The 16,524-nt window shown below is 36.5% G+C and overlaps 1 long non-coding RNA gene across 1 annotated transcript in view; it reads right to left on the bottom strand.

The window, feature by feature from the left end:
• Positions 1–1,048: 1,048 nt before the first annotated feature.
• LOC309831545 overlaps positions 1,049–16,524 on the bottom strand; it is a 74,541-nt gene continuing 59,065 nt past the window's right edge. The window contains exon 3 of the long non-coding RNA XR_014297599.1: positions 1,049–1,176. This is a non-coding gene — a long non-coding RNA (uncharacterized lncRNA). The remainder of the gene's footprint in view (positions 1,177–16,524) is intronic.

Genomic DNA, 16,524 nt, shown 5'->3' with positions numbered 1-16,524 from the left:
ATGGTCTTTTATTCCAATGTTACCACTATACCTTTAAGATTATTGTTATTCTGTTATATAAGACATTTGAATTATTGGTAACACTATTTTTCCCCATCATTGCTTTCTATTCTCACCTAATCATAATATATGATTTTCAAGATCATATTTTTTTAAGTTCTGATATAAGTATCCCATTAGAATGTTGACTGGAATTATTAAATCTATGGGGAAAATGGAAAACATGAAGTTTCAAGTTAACAAAAAATGTTTTTTTAAGAAAATGGCGGGTTTTTTTGAGAACCTTCTAAAAAAACTACTAGGCTTTTAAAATATGTTTCCTTTTTATTCCCCAAATGGCACCTGCTGTGCAGTTTTACTGCCAGCTAGAATGTTGTTTTCAACTTCCACGGGAGGTTTTTTCTTTCACTCAATCTGCAGGCTCTTTTTTCTATTGTATTTGCCAGCATGACATGTACGGTGAAGTATATTTTATCACATATTGCGTATATACAGAATTATTGCATGTGTATTACATACACACTGAAGTAAACTGTATTTACATTGATTTTTATATTCTCTGGACAGTTTTACTGTAAATAAATACAACGTTTTATCACTTCGTTTACTTTTTCCTTTTTAAAAATTTTACTTATGGTATTCTTTTGGCCTTTGATTTTGGTCAGTGACCTTTAAGAAAAAACAAGAAGAAAAATATATTTTACCCCTTTTCTACTATAACTAAGGTCTCCACAGGCACTGTCTTAAGTGTGAACTGGGTCATTGCTCGCTGAGGAAAGAATAGTCTGAATATAGCTCCATCGAAGGAAATTTTAAAACATGCCTTTATACTGATACTTACAATTCTAATTCAGCACATCAAGGCTATTTCTGGTCTTCTCCCTTTCCATGTATGTAAGTACCTTCTCCAACAGTGAGAAATCTGGCTCTCATTATTTTCAAAGCTAACTGCTGATTGTTTCAATCAATTTATTTTCTCATTGTATCAATCTCCCAATCTCAATGTCATGGACCTACCATGTCCACGCAACCACCCGCCATCCCAGTCCTGCATGTTTTGGTGCTGGTGTGCACACTGCGCACCGCTGAGAGCCTCCTGGTGGCTTCCCCCTCCCTGCTTCATACTCCGTCTCCTTGGGCGCTGGCGGGTACATCCTCCTTCACCTCCTCGTCACCCTGAATGCAGAAGGGAAGGGGAAAATAGGCAAAGATTAGGAAGAGAAAGGAACAGGAAAGGAAGTGAGCAGGAAGGGAAAGGAGGGAAGAGAAAGGAGAGAGTCTAAGGTTTTCATTTGATTTTTAAGAGAAAGAGTGAGTAATTAGATCCTTAAATAAACAGGACTCCTGATGACTCCAAAGGTTCTGGCAATAAATGAAACTCCAGTACTTGCAGCTTACCCTGTGTAAAATTTTCTGTCTTACAACTTTATTATGTTGTTTGAGTGCAGCATTTGGGCAAGGAGCACACTTTTGGTTCTTCTTGGCTAGTGTTTCTCCTTGAGCTCTCATTTACTGAGGCTTGATTGTTAGGTGGACAAGGGAACAACAGCTGGGCTGCCATAGTACAGAGGCTTTCTTCTCTAATCTGCTCTGGAATGAACTGACCTACACTCAAGAATTTGTACTCCCTGAAACATTTTCCCTTCTTCCCTCCCTCCTTCCCTCCCTCCCTCCCATCCTTTATTCCTTTGTTTTTTAGGCAGAAAGACATTCATTACTTGACACAAATTATTTTTTTAATACATCAAAATAAATCAAAGATTCTGTTATATCCAGTAAGATGAGCAAAAAGTGTGACTATTCCTAAATATTAGAATCTATATAATTTGACCTAGTATAAAAGCAATTTTTAAAAGGCAATAAATATTTGACGGTTTTTTAGTGAATTTTCATTTGAGAAGGAGTTTTTTAAAAAGCTTGAGGGGGACTTCCCTGGTGGAGCAGTGGTTAAGAATCCGCCTGCCCAGAAATAGAGACACAGATGTAGAGAACAAACGTATGGACACCAAGGGGGGAAAGTGGCGGGGGTGGGTGGTGGTGGGATGAATTGGGAGATTGGGATTGACATGTATACACTGATATGTATAAAATGGATAACTAATAAGAACCTGCTGTATAAAAAATAAACAAAATTCAAAAAAGAAAAAAAATCTGCCTGGCAATGCAGGGGACACGGCTTCAAGCCCTGGGCTGGGAAGATCCCACATGCCGCGGAGCAACTAAGCCCGTGTGCCTACAACTACTGAGCCTGCGCTCTAGAGCCTGCGAGCCACAACTACTGAAGCCCGCACGCCAGAACTACTGAAGCCCGTGCACCTAGAGCCCGTGCTCTGCAACAAGAGAAGCCACTGCAATGAGAAGCCCACGCACTGCAGCAAAGAGCAGCCCCCGCTCGCCGCAACTAGAGAAAGCCCGTGTGCAGCAGCAATGAAGACCCAATGAAGCCAAAAATAAATAAATAAAATATAAGTAAATTTATTAAAGAAAAAAAAAGCTTGAGGGACTTCCCTGGTGGTCCAGTGGTTAAGAACACACCTTCCAATGCAGGGTACGTGGGTTCGATCCCTGGTCGGGGAACTAAGATCCCACATGCTTCAGGGCAACTAAGCCCGTGCGCCAAACTACAGAGCCCACTCACTCTGGAGCCCACGTGCCACAACTAGAGAGCTCCCGTGCCGCAACTGCTGAGCCCACGCACTCTGGAGCTGGCACACCACAACTAGAGAGAAGCCTATGCGCCACAACTAGAGAGAAGCCCGCGTGCTGCAACAAAGAACCTGCTCACCGCAATGAAAGATCCTGCATGCCACATCTAAGACCTGATGCCACCAAAAATAAAAATTTTTAAAAAATAACATTAAAAATATTAAGAAGCTTGAATTGCAATTTAATAATATAATGAATAATTTAGTTGACCTCTTTGGGGTCAACTAAATTCATGTTGCCTAAATATCTATATGAAAAACTATGGTAACATACATTTTTGCTTGTTTTGTAATAGCGTTTTGAGGAATTGTCAGTTTTAAAGACAGTATCAATATATGCTATATAGTAAAGTTACATTTTAGACATTGCCATAAACAGTATAGTTCAGTTTCTAAAGATAATTTCCCATTTGTTACCATATTCTACAAGGTGTATAATTTTATCTTCAGAATATCTATGTATATAGTCTAATAAACTTATTTTACTGTGGGTGAACAGAAAAAAAAAACAATGTCTCTCTAACTTAGTGCTAAATTTAAAGTCGAATTGAACTTAAAATTAGGTTCAGTAAATAAAAATGTTATTTTAAATAGTTTAAGTTATAGATATACATGGTAGTTTTTCAAAAATAAATAAATTTATTTATTTATCTTTGGCTGAGTTGGGTCCTCGTTGCTGTGCACGGGCTTTCTCTAGTTGCAGCGAGCGGGGGCTACTCCTCGTTGCAGTGCGTGGGCTTCTCATTGCAGTAGCTTCTCTTGTTGCGGAACACGGGCTCTAGGTACATGGGCTTCAGTAGTTGTGGCTCACGGGCTCTAGAGCGCAGGCTCAGTAGTTGTGGCGCACAGCCTTAGTTGCTCTGTGGCATGTGGGATCTTCCTGGACCAGGGCTTGAACCCTTGTCCCCTGCATTGGCAGGCGGATTCTTAACCACTGCACCACTAGGGAAGTCCTACTTGGTAGTTTTAAAGTATCAAATGGCTCTATAAGGTGAAAGAAAGGTCGTTATCTGCTGTTCCACCGATCCCACTCAGAATTTCCTTCCCCAAAGGCAAGTGGTTTCAAATCTTGTAGCTGTTTTTTTCTGATATTTGCCTCCATATATCTAAGAAACATACCTAAGCTTTTTATTAATATTTAAGTTTATAATTTCTGTTGACTTGCAACTATAAAAGTTGACGATTAGCTCCTTTATCCGAATACACCCTCACACAGGCAGATAATTCCTGTCTTTTTATCCTCCTGCCATTTTTGGTCATATATTATTTGTTAACTCAATTTCTAGTGTTTAAATTACTATAACTTTATTCATGTGGTATACCAGGATTAGACTTCTTTTCTTTTATAATTTATGTATTTAACTTAGAGTTTAAAATGGTTTTGGTTGCTTAGTTTTCAATACATTTTTCCCAAAGTTACCCCCAAATTTTGCTAGAAATAGAATTCTCAGCACAATATGTTCAGATTCCACCCCCACCCTCTGCCCCAATTTATTAGTTCTTGTTCTTCTTAGTGATAGACTTCCTGGAGACCTGTATCTTCCTGTTCTCATCTCCACTGGTTGTTTCTGGTCTTGGACTCAACTGTCAACCTGGGTTTTTTACTTCACTGCTTTCTTAGGGATTCACTTTCTCTTTCTCTTTCTCTTTTTTTTCTGGATCCCACTCTTTCTCATTCTTGATTTACTTCCTTGTTTGGTGGAATACATCCCTCAGTAGCTTCTAGGAAAGGGTGTAGTAGCCAGCCTCCAAAATGGCCCTCAGTGATCCCCACTTCCATGTATTCACAACCGTGTGCAGTCCTCTCCCAACAGTGTTTGAGAGAAGTGATGTTATCTCACTTCTGAGATTAGGTTATAAAAGATTATAGCTACTGTCTTGGGAAACTGGCCTCTGTGTCTCAGATTATTTGCTTTGTGGGAAGTAAACTGCCTTGTTTTGAGCAGCCATATGGAGAAGCCCATGTACTGAGGAACTGAGATCTCCTACCAACAGCCAGAGAGGAACTGAAACCTGCCAACAAGCACATGAATAACCATGGAAGTACGTTCTTCAGCCCAAGTGCCACCTTCACATAACTGCACCCCTGGCTAACAGCTTGACCTGCAATCACACGAGAGGCCCTTAGCTAGAATGCCCAGCTAAGCCACCCCTGGATTGCTGGCCCACAGAAATTGGGAGAAAGTAAGTATTTGTTGCCTTAAACTGTGAAATTTTAGGGGAATTTATTATGCAGCAATAGATAACTAATACAAAGAGTGAATAGGAGATAAGATTTTTGAGATATTAAAGTCTAAAAGTGTATTTGTTCTATCCTTGTACTTGTTTGGAAGTTCGGCTGTGTATGTAATTCTAGGGTAGAAATGAATTTTCCTTAGAATTTTGAAAGCTTTGCAGCTGCAGTTGAACAGCTCTCAAACATCTTGAACTCCTGATTCTTTTCATATATCCTTCTTTCCCACCCAGAATCTTTGTTCTGAAATTTTATGATGACATATCTTGGAATGGATCCATTTTTATTTATTATACTGGGGGATATATTAGTCTCTTTCAATTTAGAAAGTTGTGAGAAGTTTTCTTCAGTTATTTCTTTGAAAATTTTCTCTTTTTCTTGTTCTTTCTCTCTAGAACTCTTTTTTTTTTAAATTTTTTATTTTTTTGCGGTACGCGGGTCTCTCACTACTGTGGCCTCTCCCGTTGCAGAGCGCAGGCTCCGGACGCGCAGGCTCAGCGGCCATGGCTCATGGGCCCAGCCGCTCCGCGACATACGGGAGCCTCCCGGACCGGGGCACTAACCCGTATCCCCTGCATCGGTAGGCGGACTCCCAACCCCTGCGTCACCAGGGAAGCCCTGGAACTCTTATTTGTAGGCTGTTGAATCTTCTACACTGATCCTCTAATTTTCTTAATATTTTCTCTTCTACTTTTCATCTTTTTTGTTTTTTCTTCTATGCTCTGGATGATTTCCTCAACTTTCTATTGCAACTCTTTTATTGAATTTTAAAATTCTGCTGTCTTTTCCTTCCTCCTGATCTTTCAGATAATAAGAACTTTATTAGGTAGATCAGAATAGAATAAACTTCCAGGGGAAATATTATTCATTGGTTGCAGGCAAGGTGTTACAGCTACACAGTTCATCTATTCTATGAACATTGTTCAAATTTGGAAATGCCCACCTCCCGGGATAGCACCAAAGATCAAACTTATGCTGTTGAAGGATGTATATAAACTCTAATTAGATAATTGATTTAGATTCTTTTTTTTTTTAAACAAGTCTAATTGTATATTGTTGAACAAAAGACTACCGTCATATGGGGGTTGATGAATTCAGTTAAGTCCTATAGGATTTTAGGCAGCTGGGAAAGTATCAGTTACTGTTCTACAATACATTTACTATTTTTCGTGCTTTTTATTTCTTCATGTAGGTCTGAGGTTCCATTTGGTATCATTTTCCTTCAGCCTGAAAAATTTCCTCTAACATTTCATGCTGACAAATTCTGTTGAGTTTTGTTTTATCTGAAAATATCTTTATTCCACCATCATTTCTGAAGGATATTTTCACTGGACATAGAAGTCTAGTTTTTTTCCTTTAGCAATTAAATGATGTCATTTTATTCTCTTCTTGCTTGCATTGTCTTTTATGAGAACTCAGTGATAATTGTTATTTTCCCCTTGTATATAATGTATTTTTTTCTTCTGGCGGCTTGTAAAATTGTTTTTTGTCTTGAGTTTTCAACAATTTGACTATGCTTTGCTGTGGTTCTCTTTTTGTCTTATTATTGAGATTTTTTCCCAGTTTTACTGAGGTGTAATTGTGTAAGTTTAAGGTGTACAATATAATGGTTTGATACATGTATATAATGCAAAATGATTACCACAGTAAGGTTAGCTAACACTTCCATCACCTCACATAGTTATCTTTTTTCCCTTTTCTTTCTTTCTTTCTTTTTGTTTTTCCAGTGGTGAGAACATTTAAGATCTACTTTCTTAGAAACTTTCAAGTTTGTAATACAGGATTGTTACCAATAGTTAACATGCTGTATATTAGATCCCCAGAACTTATGCATCTTATAACTGAAGTTTGTATCCTTTGATCAACACCTCCCCATTTCCCCCACCTCTCAGCCCCTGGCAACCACCATTCTACTCTTTTGTTTCTATGAGTTTGGCTTTTTTCTTTTTTTTTTTTGCAAGTAGACTTATTCTTTTTTTATAATTGAAATATAGTTGCTGCACAATATTATATAAGTTACAGGTGTACAATATAGTGATTCACAATTTTTAAAGGTTATACTCCATTTATAGTTATTATAAAATATTGGCCATATTCTCTGTGCTGTACAATATATCCTTATAGCTTATTTTGTACCTAATAGTTTGTACCTCTTACTCCCCTACCCTTATCTTTTGCCTCCCCACTTCCCTCTCCCCACTGGCCACCACTAGTTTGTTCTCTATATCTTTTTTGTTATATTCACTGGTCTGTTGTATTTTATACATTCAACATATAGGTGATATCATACAGTATTTGTCTTTCTCTGTCTGTCTGACTTATTTCACTTAGCATAATACCCTCCAAGTCCATATATGCTGCTGTAAATGGCAAAATTTTGTTCTTTTCTATGGCTGAGTAGTATTCCATTGTATATACATACGACATCTTCTTTATCCATTCATCTGTTGATGGACACTTAGGTTGCTTCCATGTCTTAGCAATTGTAAATAATGAGTTCAGCTTTATTAGATTCCACATATAAGTGAGACTGTACAGTATTTTTCTTTCCCTGTGTGACTTATCTTGCTTAGCATAATGCCCTCTAGGTCCATCCATGCTGTTGCAAATGACAGGATTTTCTTCTTTTTAATGGGGGAATAATATATATATATATATATATATATATATAAGTGAATGTAAATATATGAAAAAATATATATATCACATTTTCTTTATTCATTTGTCAATGGGCACTTAGATTCTTTCCATGTCTAGGCTATTATGAGTAATGCTGCAATGAACATGAAGGGTAGATACCTCTTTGAGACAGTGATTTCACTTCCTTCGGATGTACAGCTGTTGTTCTCTTTATGCTTCTACTGCTCAGAGTGTATTGAGCTTCTAGGATTTATGAATTGATAGTTTTCATCAAATTTGGAAAAATTTTGGCCCTTATTTTTTCAAATATTTTTTTCTGCTTCAATCTCTCTTTTCTTTCTCTTCTTCTGGGATTTCAGTTACATTTTAGACCATTTAATTTTGTCCTGCAAGTCACAGAGGAACTCATAATTATATGCAACATTTTTTCTTTCTGTGCTTCAATCTGGATATTCGTACTGCCTCCTCCCGTTTTTAAGTTCACTGATTTTTTTTCTTCCACAATGTGTGATCTGCCATTAAACTTATGCAATGAAATTTTCTTTTCAGATATTGTATTTTTCAGTTCTAGAATTGTTTCTATTGTAAAGTTTCAATTTCTCTACTGGGATTTTCCCCATCTTTATACTCACAGCTTATGTTTTCTTTACATCTATTAATACATTTATGAAACCTGCTTTAAAATCCTTGTCTGCTAATTCCCCAATTTTGCCATTTGTGAGTCTATTTTTAGTCTCTGTTTTTTTCCTGCTTATGGGTAATATTTTCATGCTTCTGTGTATACCTAGGAATTTTTAATTTAATACTGGACATTGTGGCGAGTATATCATTTTGAGTCCAGATTTTATTTTCTTCCTTTTAAGAGAATTGCATTTTAAAATTCAATTTACTTGCAAAATTAACTTGATATTTTTGAGGCTTTTTAAAAATGTGGTTAGGGCAGGTACAGAGTAGCCCTTCCTTTACAGCTTAAGCAACCCTACTTCTAAGGTGTGGGCTTTCTGTGATCTCAGTCGAATGTCTAGTCTGTTCAGTGATGTTTCTCCCATCTGGCAGTTGGGACTCTATCTCTTGGACTATGCAACCTCCATTCAGCTCACAGGTCTCCAGTAGCTGGTCTTTGCCAGGCCTTGTATCGTCTCATCTTTAGTATTTACCCCAAATCTTAAGGAGTCTTTGATGCAGATTTCTGGAGCTCATTCTCTATATAACTTCTTCTCCAGCACCCAACCCCACAAATTCCAGCCTCAGCAGACCTGAGCTCTGATCTTTGCTGCCTCACAAGCAGTGAGACCTGTGTATTTGACTTGGTCTCCACCTCTGTGTGCCACAGTCTAGGATGTGCTTCCAAAGGAAAGTTCAGTCAAATGTGTGTGGTGCACTCACCTATGTGTTTCCCTTTACTTAGGGATCACTCCTGTGCTCTAATTGTCTAAAATCTGATTTATATCAACAATGAATTCATATATTTCGTCTAGTTGTATAGTTTTTTGTTTGTTTATTTTTAATTTTCTGAGGGCTGGTCTGGAAGCAGTTACTGTTGTGAATAGAAGAGGATGTTGCTTTTACATTTTTAACTTCCAAGGGTAAAAATAAATTCTGTAACGTTTTATTCTTCTTTCTATATATTTTGTTATCTCAAGTTCTTTTTATTTCTTTTTTATCATTACTGTCTTCATGTTAGAGAATTTTCCTGAAATATCTGGTGATCCTTGGCCATCTGCTCATATTAAATGGTAAGGCAGTGCAAGACTATTTGAAGTTGTTTATAGAGAACTAGTCAAACGTAAACTTTATTGTAGGATCATTTGGCAGGGCCTGTTATCAGGACCTTTAAGTAATTTCTCTTGAGCTAGGGGAAATCCTCCTTCTCCTAGGAATAGGGGTCAGAGATCTAATTATTCAGCAAGTTAACTTTCACTTGATCATCTTGTTTCAGTATTTATCCCTGAGTTCAAAGTCTTTATGGTTCAATTTCCAGAGAGCAAAGCTTTAGCTGTCTTCCAGGGTTGGGAGGGGCTAGTAGCCTGGGTGTTGGGAGAGGTATTGGGGATGGAGGTTTAACTACACAGTGTTTCAATCAATCTTTTATTTTAAGATTCATCTGTGGATCTTATTTTAAAATATCACCAACTTTGGCTTTTAAAGGTAGTTGGTGCCTCAATTTTCTGAGCATTGCTGGGATCCTGCAGTCTGTTTCTGTATTTCCCTTATGCTGGCTTATGTTTTAATATTCTGTCATTTGTTACATCAGTTACCACTCATCCATCTGCTTTCCAGCCTCTAAAATATTGTTGCTGTGATCTTTTTATCCTCTTTCTCTTTGTGGTTTTAAAAAAATCTGCCTACCGTCATTTTAATGGGGTTTCAGGGGGGAGAGACACTAAATTCTATATTTTCAATCTGCTGTGTTTAAATGGATGCCTGTGTTCAAGATTTTAAGTCTACAAACATCAAATGATCAAGACTAAATGTTGCTGTGGCAGCTACAACTCAGTCCTTACTTTATCTGCGTGATGGCAGGGTCTTTTTTTTTAACCTTAACTACAGCAATAATTTTTGAGTTTTCATCAAGTATGATATTGATTTCTTAAATCTGAGTTGATATTTTAAAAATAAGGAAAATGTTCTTGATACTAAAAAAGACAAAGAGGGCTTATGAATCCCCTTGAAGTCTGTCCAGAGAACCCCAGGTGCTAAGCATCAAGTATTTTGTATACACAAACTTACTCTTTGGTGTCACAGAGCAATCACTTCAAGATATGGAACATTTTAATGGAGGAAATACGTGTTTCTGAATTCCTTGCTTTATCTGCTGTTAAATCTAATACTTCTTACATAGAATAGGTCAATTTTGATAATGATAATTATTATGATAGAATTAATACCTTACATATGCTTCTTTTGCACAATAAAAAATACTTTTATGCAAATAATTTCATTGGTATGTAAACATATAGACTTATGTTCAGTGTCTTTAAAAATGTTACTAATTTCTAATCATGGTTTAAATTACCTTCAGATCAGGATTATTAGCAAATTGTAAGCAAAATGTTAAGATCACACTTATTTTTCAAGTCAATAAAATTCTCCTTCTTTCTTCCCCCCACTCACCTTACTTCCTGCCACAGCTCTTTACTAGTACACAAGTATTTTCTTTAGGATTGGAGTAGGCATGGTAGGAGATTAAAAGCAAGAAGTTGAAACTATAGTCCAGTACTGATACAAGATTGATAAAGTGTATTTTTGGGTATAGTATTTGTGCTTATGGTTTGTCTTTATTTAATTTATGCTGATCTCTCAAATTAGATGAATTCTTTTAAAAGGATAGGTTGGTTTGCCATCTTGGCCATTAACACAGAGATAGTCTGGGAAAACTATATCAGAAGAAAGTAGGCTTGAGAATGAGTACAGGGGTCAACATGATCAACATTTGGTTTAGAGTTTGTGATTTTAACTAAGGTTATGAACCCTTAACTACCAGACCACTCACTGTCCTGGAATCCCAGGAAAATGTACTTAATTTTAACATCTGCTGGCAGTTTTTCATTTCCATGTTTATTTATCCTTTGGATAAATAACCAAACTAATTTCTTTGAATCAAAAGACCAGCATTGAAACATAGAATATTAATGGCATAGAAATCACAAAGGATTTCCTGAAACATACTTGGGGAGAACAAGCAGTGTGTGACTCCTGCTCAGTAGCCCAGAGATGCAGAAGTGAATTACTACTGCGCTCACCCAGGTCAGCAAGCATAAATGTGTTCTGGGGCTACTCAAGTGAAATATATTCATCAAAGTGCACATCTCTTCATTAATGGGTACAGCTGCAAAAGATGGGGGAGGGCACTGGTGTTAACTTTGCTGATGTTTTGTCAGAGGACAATAAACAACTGGTAACTCAGGAATACATGAGGTTGCACAAGGCAGGAAGTAAAGACCAGATTCTTGTAGTCCTAAAAATTAACTAACATGTTACATTCTTGCAGTGTATTGTGATACATCCCACATTTTCCCAGCTGCCTGGCGTTACATTATATCATGCACCATCATCTATTACTTAGGCCCTATTGGTGGGCATTTAAGTTATTTTTAAACTTTTAATAGTATTAACAATACTGCTGTGATTAATCTTGGACAGCCATCATTTTGCAAATCAATGAATATACCTGCAGGATAAATTCCAACAGTGCAATTGCTGGGTCAGAGGATAGGTACAATTAGAATTGTGATAGATACTGAGCTGCCTTCCATACAGGGTGTGGCAATCTACCTTCTAGCAGTAGTGTGTCAAGCAAAGTGTATCAGTGATTTTGTCTTTGCCATTTTGATAGGTGAAAATTTAACTCAGAGTCATTTTTTTTATTATCATGAAAGGGGTAGTCCACTTTTTCAGTAGAAAAGGAGCCATTTGTATTCACATTTTAGTGAACTGTCTCCTCATACAATTTGCCTGTTTTTCTATAGGGCTGTTGGGCTTCTTATTGATTTATAAAACGTAGATATAAATACAGATATATTAGTCATTTTTTAGTAATATGAATTATAAACATTTTTCTGCAATGTATTTTTGTTTGTGGTGGCTTTAATTTGCAATATTTTAGATATTTAAAAGGTGGTTGAATTTATAAAACTTTTATTTTCTGGTTTCTGGGTTTGCATCATATTTAGAAAGACTCTGAAATATTGTTTCATCTTTGCATTCCTAGAATAAACCACAATTGATCACGGTGCATTCTTCCTTTACTGTGCTGATGGATTCTCTTTGCTAATAATATGCTTAGGATTTTTAAATTAATATTTATAAATAATAGTGGCCTATAGTTTTCTTTTTTGTGCAATCTTTGTTAAGTTTTAGTATCAGTGTCCTGTTCGGTTCATAAAAAATCATGTTAAACTTTCCTTCTTTATGATCTGGAACAATTTAATAGTATTGTAATAATCTATTCTTTAAAGATGTGGTAACATTTCCTTGTGAATTCATCAGGGCTTTTTTGTTTTGTTTTGTTTTGTTTTTTTGAGTGTTCTCTTTAACAGTTTTCTTTTTTTTTCTATGATCCTTGGTTTATCTAGATTTTCTCTTTTTCTGGAGTCTATTTTGGTAAATTTTACTGTCATAGAAAATTATCCATTTTATTCAATTTTTAAAATGTATTTGATGTGGACAAATTAGTCTCAAGATTATTTCAATTTCTTTTTTTTAACCTATGATTATTTTCCACTTATTATATTTTCTATATTTATGCTTTCTTCCAGCTCCTTTTTTTTCTTAGTTAAGTTGGCTAATGGTTTATTAGTTAATGGTTTATGGTTTATGATTGTCTCATTACCTCTTTCTTATCATTGTTTTGTATTCTTGCTTAATACAAGCATTATTTCATTATGTTTTAAAGCTTGTGGCAGAATGTTTTATTGTAATTTTCATATGCGCCCATGGCAGTAGTTTTTGGCGAATGCTCCTCATCTCCCCTATTTTTACTGTTCATCTCCTCACCCCCTTCCTGATATAATATTATGTGTATGAATTCTCTTCTGGTTCATTTTTGACTTTCCATCTGTGAAACAAGTGAATTTTTCTAGGTCCAGATTTTGCTGGAGGCCTATGTGGGAAAGGCATCAGGGCCTATTCCAGGTCTGAAAATTTTTCCTTAGAAGCCTAGTCTTTGTTCCCCTCCTTTATCCTCTCATTTCCTCTCTGTTTCCCTCCCCCCATTTCTTCCTACCTTCCTGCTTCCCTCCCTTCCTGTCCCACTGGCACAGGGACAGACTCTTTTCTACAAATTGGGTTTGTCTGTTTTATTTGTCATTTAGCCCTCCCTTTTCTGCTTTTTGGAGCAAAAGGAATGATTTTGTTACTAGTCTGTGTTTGCTGTGTCTCCTGTTTTTGACAAATGATCTCAGTTTTATACCTCAATGTGTGTCTGTCAATTTTATGTGTCAACTTGACTGGGCCATGAGGTGCCCAGGTATTTGATCAAACATTATTTGGGGTGTTTCTGTGGATGTTTTTGATGGGATTAACTTTTAAATCAGGAGACTGATTAAAATAGTTTGCCCTCCTAATGTGGATGGGCCTCTTTCCATCAGTGGGAGGCCTGAACAGAAGAAAAAGGCTGACCCCACCCCATGTAAGAATTCTTGCCTGACTGTCTTTGGACACATACAGTAACATCTTTTTGGGTCTGGAGCCTGCTTGCCTTTGGAAGGGAGCTATACCATCACCTCTCCTGGTTCTCAGGTCTTTAGACTCAGAATGAAACTAAGCCAGTGGCTCTTTGGTCTCCAGCTTGCTTACCGACCCAGCACATCTTAAGACTTGTCTGCCTCCATAAATCCATGAGCCAATTCCCTGCAATACAACTGTTTATACATATATAAGCATAATAAAAATAATATGTTTATATATGTTATATTTATATACTTTTATATATGTAAAATATCCTACTGGTTCTGTTTCTCTGGAGAATTCTAATAAATGTGGTGTCATTTACCTGTGAGTAATGTACATTGCTGGTTATTTCTGAGCTTTTAAACAACAGATGTCCTCTCTTTCCTTCTGACTTTATTTTATCTTCTCTGGTTCCTCTCCTGCAACTATACCGTGGTTTAAATATTGGCTGTCTCGATTCTCCTCAAAGATGAATTATACATTTTTTTTCTTGTTATCTTAACGGGATTTAAATGATTTCTGGGAGGAGAAGAGGGAGCTGCCTACTTTATTCTTTGTTTAAAAACCAGAAGTTTAGATCCTGTTAAACTAGAGGTGTTATTATTCTGCTTATCACTTCTTAGGTTTGTTGACTAGTGCTCCATAATAGAGGAAGAAAAATTTGGAGCTCTTGGGGCAATTTGGAAAGAAAGAAATGAGAAATAGGATGGAGATGAAAGGGAATGGCTTGAGACTGGACCTAAGAAGAGCAAAACAACTGGTGAAAAATTACCGGTATAATCTTAAACGGACTTTTCAGGACAGCAATGTCCACTAGGCCATTTGAATTTGTGTTTATACTATGAAAATCCTTCCTGAGACACATCTTCTCTCTCAATCCTCAGTAAATTCTACTGGAATCATAAGAAATTTGATAAGCAAGTTTTCCCTCTCTTTCTCTTCTCTTTGGGGGAATGTGGTATGGTGTGTGTGTTTTGAATTGAGTAAAAGGCTGAGTTTCATGCCTGAGTCTTCTTGGTACAAAACAGAAATAGATTGTGCAGAAACAAACATCAAAGCAGAGGTGACAATGAACTAAGCTCCACCTAGTAGATATGTAGAAGAATTGAGGAAGGTTAGGAACTTACAAAAAATGTGGAATAGCAGTTCTAGCTGATTACATCTGGATGTGAAAGGTTGGACGGAACTGAGTGGATATCTGAAAGAGACCTTTTATCCTAAATTGAGAATACGCATTTTTCTTTTGCCATTCATGTGTACTTTAGGATAAATGCTTTTGGGGGGACAAACACATAAATAAAACATGGCCCTATATTCAAGGAACTCATAGAAGTAAACCAAGCTTAGAATAGAACAATGGTTTGGTATGTTCACTTCCTTTCTACTCCTGTTTAGCCAGCAGACTACTCACAGAAATGTGACCCTGCCTGTTGTCCCTATTTATGCATGACACAGGGGAATGTGTGTGTGTGTGTGTGTGTGTGTGTGTGTGTGTGTGTGTGTCTGTAGAGGTACCATATAAAAATAGGATACTTGGGGTACCCAAAGAAGGCTCAGATTATATAGTCAAGCTCTCTATTTTTCCTACCACTACCCCCATCTTTCAATCACCAAAAATGATATTTTTGAGATTGCTTAATTATGAGGAAAATATTCACAAATTATTAGGGAAAAAAGCTAGGTAAAAATTTGTGCATTTATTATGATCTGTGTAAAAATTATGTTTGAGCAAAAAAAAAAAAAAGAAAAAGAAAAAAGTAGACAAAGGAAATGTCTTTTGGAGATGGTGCTTTAGATCAGGAGTTCCCAGCCGCCCGGGGCGACGGAGTGGTTAGGAACCGGGACGCACAGCAGGAGGTGCGCAGCAGACTACCGAGGGAAGCTTCATCTGCCGCTCCCCATCCACGGAAATGGTCCCTGGCGCCAAAAAGGTTGGGGACCACTGCTTTAGATGATTTCTTTCTTAAAACTTTCTGTGTAGTCTAGATTTAAAGACTACTTACAAAATTTGATTTATTTTTTTTCTTAAATAGAATGACTATGGTGGCATGCATAAGCTGTGGAGGCCTGGTTGCCAGCAATTTAACACTCTTCCTTACTTGATATCTACACCAGATGATTTTTTTCTATCAATTCCATCTTAATATTTTACACTTGTGAGGCATAAACTTGCATGTTTTGCCTATATGTTAATTTAACTAGGAACAATGTTCAAGTTAAATATTTGTAAAATTTTATTTATTTATTTTTAAAGTTTTTTTTATCATGAAGTTTTTTTTTACAGCTTTATTAAGATAAAATTGACATATAACAATGTGTATATTTAAGGTGTACAGTATGATAATTGATACAAATATATATTGTGAAATGATTACATTTGTAAAATTTTAAGTTCAAATGATCTTTTTTCTCTGTAAGTTTTCATAAATATTTTTCTCTCAATCAAAGAATCAAGACTGATAGCATTTTACATCCTATAAAAATACAGTCACTCCACTGGTAAAAAATTAGTATAGAATTACATTATGTAACAGTGGTACCCAAATATTTAAAAGAATAAAATTAGAATTATTGAGGAACATTTTGGATGGGAAGTTAATGTTTGAACTTATCCAGTGTCTAAGCTAAGATTATTTTAGTGGAAAATAACAAACTCACTAAGGCAAGATTTAGCAAGGAAAGCAAATTTATTATAAGGATACAGGGGTGTCTCTCAAAACTCAAGGGCAGGGTGCAGGTCACGCTATTTTTGGATCTTGAACCAAGTCTTGGAGG

Source organism: Grampus griseus (assembly GCF_964374135.1).
Source record: "Grampus griseus genome assembly, chromosome: 13".
In the NCBI taxonomy this organism is placed as follows: domain Eukaryota; kingdom Metazoa; phylum Chordata; class Mammalia; order Artiodactyla; family Delphinidae; genus Grampus; species Grampus griseus.
This window is presented reverse-complemented; position numbering and strand designations above follow the sequence as displayed.